The following is a 4446-nucleotide window of genomic DNA, read 5'->3' on the forward strand; positions in this document are numbered from 1 at the left end:
AGAGAACATCTCCAACAGCCCTACAGCTAACGTTGTACTTTGATGGTGAGAAACTAGATGCTTTCCCAGTGAGAAGAGGAGAGCAAAGAGGTCCCTGTCCCTGCTCTTTCATCCTCCTTCTGGAAGTCCTCGCCGACAGAGCAAGACCAGAGAAGGAGAGAGACTTGGATTGGGAAGGAGGAGAGAAAACTGTGTACAGTCACACATAACATGATTGCCCATGTAGGAAATGTCCAGGAGTCGGCAATAAAACGCGCTGACGCGAGTTAACGAGGTTTTAGGATACGGTGATTGGGTGGGTGGTAAAAAGAAATGAGCCGTTCGGTAACAGGAGACATGCAGGAGCCTTTACGTGCATATTGTTGAATGAGACAAGCCAATCAGAAAGGCTTTCCACCTTACGTTACCAGTTATAGTGCGTTCTGGAAAGGCACGTGGGGGGACAGTAAAAGGATCGGTGGTCGCCGGAGGATTGAGGCAGGGGAGGGAAGGCTGAATAGGTGGATTATGGAGGACTTTTAGGACGGTGGGAGTATGCTGTAGGATATTGTAACGGTAGATGGCGTGCGGATCCTTTGCCAGTGCCCAAAAATGTAACAAAGGGTAAGCCCTAATGTAAACTGTGGTCTTCAGGTAGTACTCCTGTATCAGCATTGACTCATCAGTTGTAACAAATGGACCACACTACTGCAAGATATGAATGATGGGGGGCTGCAGAGGGGTAGGAGTGAAGGGGTGTATAGGAACTCGACTTTCTGCTCCATGTGTCTGTAACTGTACGACTACTCTAAAATGTAAAGTGTGTGAAAGAAATGAACCATCCTGTCTGCCTATAGCAATATAGAGGAATCTCCGAGGGTGTTTCTTCTATAATTACACAGTTAGAAACAGAGTATTCAGTACCACTTTTGCCATGGTGGGAGGCAGAATGCATTCTCAGAAATCATATGCTGACCATCACTAAAGCCTATTTTCAGCTGTAGCCTCCTGTTGTTATAAGCCGCCTTGTCTTTTCTGCAAGTATCGTAAATTTCTCACCTCTCTTCATAACACCTTGTTTCTGTACTAAGTTTCCGTTGGTCCTGTGTTCCTGCACTACAAATATAATGGCCACTGATGAACATTTGAGCTGTGTCTATAGTCTTCAGAATATTTTTAATTACAGTAACTGTGGTCTGAAGTTAAGGCCTAGTGTCCTAGACTCTTGACATCTGAAACCAGCATGGAGTGAACCCTCCGAGCAGGAGGCAGTTAACCCAGTGGGCATCACTAAGAGGATGGTCCATCTAAGACCCGGGTCACCACGTAAGACCCAGTTCATCCAGTTGTCATTAAGTGATTGTTGTTGACTAACGAGGTCTGAGATAGGACAAAGGCCACCTGGGACCGAGCTACCGGTTGCTGGCAGACAGCCTCTTGCTGTGGACTGTGCTGCCTGTTTTGGGTGTCACTGTTTCCTCCCCTGGCAACAAGCTCTTGGCCCTAAGAATTGTTAATTGGCCGTACCCCAGGTGCCTGGGCTCCGGGTTCAGTCAGTTTGGCTGGTGTCGTGAGACGCTCCGCCTGTAGAGGCAGTGACGACACCGCACTTTAACTGGTGAGCATTTGAGCCCCAGCTACCCAGGGTCGAGGGTCTGGCTGGCACTCTCCGGTTACTGTGTACCGAGTGTTGGCCGTCCCCGGCTGTTCAGGGTAGCCACGCTTACCAGTTTTTGTCATTGTGCCCCAGCGGGGAGGGCATGCAGATGGCCCTTGGTGAGAGTTTGGAAAGCTGGGCTGCCCTGGCCCCGGGAGCATGAAGCGTGCACGGCCCTCGGTGTGTGATGAGCTGTCGTTCACGTGCGGGCAGCGGCCGTCCCCATCTCTTGCTGCTCCTTCCCCTGCTGCCATTGCACACACGCCTCACGCCCGAGGGTGCCGAGGTGCACACCTGTGGTGTCCTGTGGCCCGGAGGCTGATGAGAAACAAAAGGGGACGTCTTGCAAATTGCCAGAGGAAGGACCTCAACTGCGCTAATGCAGAACCCTCAGCCAGTGAACCTGGGGTTGGCGAGGCGCTGGGGTTTTTTTCAGTACACCAAAGGACTAACCTTGGAGTCCTGGGGCTTGATGGCCTTGACCCTTGCCGTGCCAGAATGACCTTATTGTTTGTGAACCGTGACCCCAGAGAGACTGGCTGGCATTCCTTGGAGGAAGCGGCAGCTGTCTGTGAGGCGGACTGCGGGGCCGTGGTCCTTTCCCTTGTAACCACCCAGGCCCCCGCCACAGGTGTCAGGATGGAGACAAAAACTGAAAGCTGTCACTTCACATGGCTAGAAACCCAAAATACTGTGAGGGAATTTGTAGAGAGAGAAATGAGAGAGAAGAAACCTGCACTGTTGCAAAAAGGCAGCCCTACAGAAGACATTCGGTCAACCGCCGGGTTATGGGCCACGCTTGCTCCTTGCAGCTGTGCTCTGCTGCCTCTGTTGAGAAAAATTCTCATCCTCCTGCTCAGAGGGGAAAGCACTCACCCTGTGCCACAGCAAAGGGGATCATTGGAATGCAGCGTAAGCCCAGGATCCTTAATCCGTATGAAGCAATGTAACCTTTGCCATCGAGTGGGCTCTCGAGCCCGTAGATCCTCCCTGGAGGCTCTCTGGAGAAGGCAACTTGTACGTGCGATCAGAGTAAATAGAAAAGCCCCTGACGTATATTGAGTGACAACAAAAAGGAAAGAATTGGCAAGAAAGAATGAGGGGTGGGAGGAACTTAGGTACAGGAAAAGGAAACAAGGAAATGACAGAAATGAAGGTGCACAGATTGCCCCAGCTGGGAGTCCAGACTATACGAAGATAACTTATGCAACAGAAGATCAAAGGGCACTAACTGGCTTTTGGACCTTCGCTAGATCGTTTGTGAAATGACTTAAATATCTGCTGAAACGCACCGTTGACAAATTGTCATGACCTTGACACCAGGCTTGAATTACAGCTGTATTTGGGCCTTCGGCTAAATTTGATCATGTCATTCCCTAAAATCTTAGAGGAGTTACTGACTACAAAATGGAGTGCGGGTGAGTGTATATTTGTGTTTCCTCAGAACTTATATGTTGAACTCCAGTCCTCAGGGTGATGGTCTCTGGAGGTGGGGGGCCTTTGGGATGTGATGAGGTTATGGGGGTAGAGCTCTCCTGAATGGGAGTAAAGCCCTCACAAGTGTTGAGCAAACGCCTTTGGCTTTTGCACAAGTGACGACAGAGCAAAAGGACAGCTATCTGTGAACCAGGAGGCAGGCCCTCCCCACGTGCTGATACCGCTGGCCCCTTCATCTGTCTTGGACTTGAGGGCCTCCAGAAGTGTGAGAAATAAATTTGTGTTGTTTGTAAGCCACCCGGGCTGTGTTATTTTTTCTTGCCAGTATGAACAACCTGAGACATTCGGATGAGTAGGTATGTTTTCTCTTAATCCACAGAACTATTGCCTGAGTTCTCCGTGGTCACAGCACCCATTGACTTAATTATAGCACATTCCCATGGTAGGTTCCAGTCGAGTGAATATGAACTTTTGGCACGTAGAATTTGGGTTGTCAGAAGGGGACCCCCGTGTACTGTATGTCCCGGTTGAAAGCATGGTAACCACCTGTTCAGAGACGAAGTGATTGTCACTGCTGCTTCTCCATTTAGTACTCCAGTTTACTGCGTTCTTAAACCTGGAAATAGTGTTGGCATGTCACAGTGGGTCACCGCATCCTCAATGCTGGGGCCAATTGTCCGGGACCCAACACCACTGTTCCTGAAATAACTGCCTTCGTCTAAGCAGCAACCAGTACATATTTTGTTACTATGGGTTTTGCCAGTACATTCTCCCCAGGGCTGTTTTCAGCAGCCTCAGCCACAGTTTGCCTTTGCCTCCAAAGGGTCCCGGTATACCTTCAGCAGGCTGCCAGTGGGATATCCCAACAACTCTTTGCCATTGCACATAGTCTTTGCAGGCAATACCTTAATTGCACCCATATTTGGTGGAAGAGATTCCAGCATTATTCCTGAAGGCCACAGAACTCACTGCCTTGTTCGCTATTAATACTTGTAATCGGAGCCCTAAGCCTCCATGTGAGTAGTACACCTGCAGGAGACCTTCGTGTCAGAAGAAGCCAAGCCACACAGGGAGGTTTTGCATAGGAGTTCTGTTATATCCAGTCTTTGTCCTCCCAGATAATATATTGTGCATGGTAGCAAGCAAGTCTTCAGATGCTGTAGCCCACCTCTGAGTGAAACCAGCTTTTCCTCAGACATCAAGGAGCAGGGAAAAGTTTTGTCTAGTATACCCTTGCTGCATTCTCCGGTATAAGAAAATGGTGGGTGTTTTAGGCCACTATGGGATGGTTAATATTTCACAACAATAGTATCTGTGTCAACCAGATCACTTGAAATCAGATGATCATCTTTAATCTGTGTGTATCTTTTTTT

The sequence above is a fragment of the Acinonyx jubatus genome, unplaced genomic scaffold, assembly GCF_027475565.1.
Source record: "Acinonyx jubatus isolate Ajub_Pintada_27869175 unplaced genomic scaffold, VMU_Ajub_asm_v1.0 scaffold_50, whole genome shotgun sequence".
NCBI lineage: Eukaryota > Metazoa > Chordata > Mammalia > Carnivora > Felidae > Acinonyx > Acinonyx jubatus.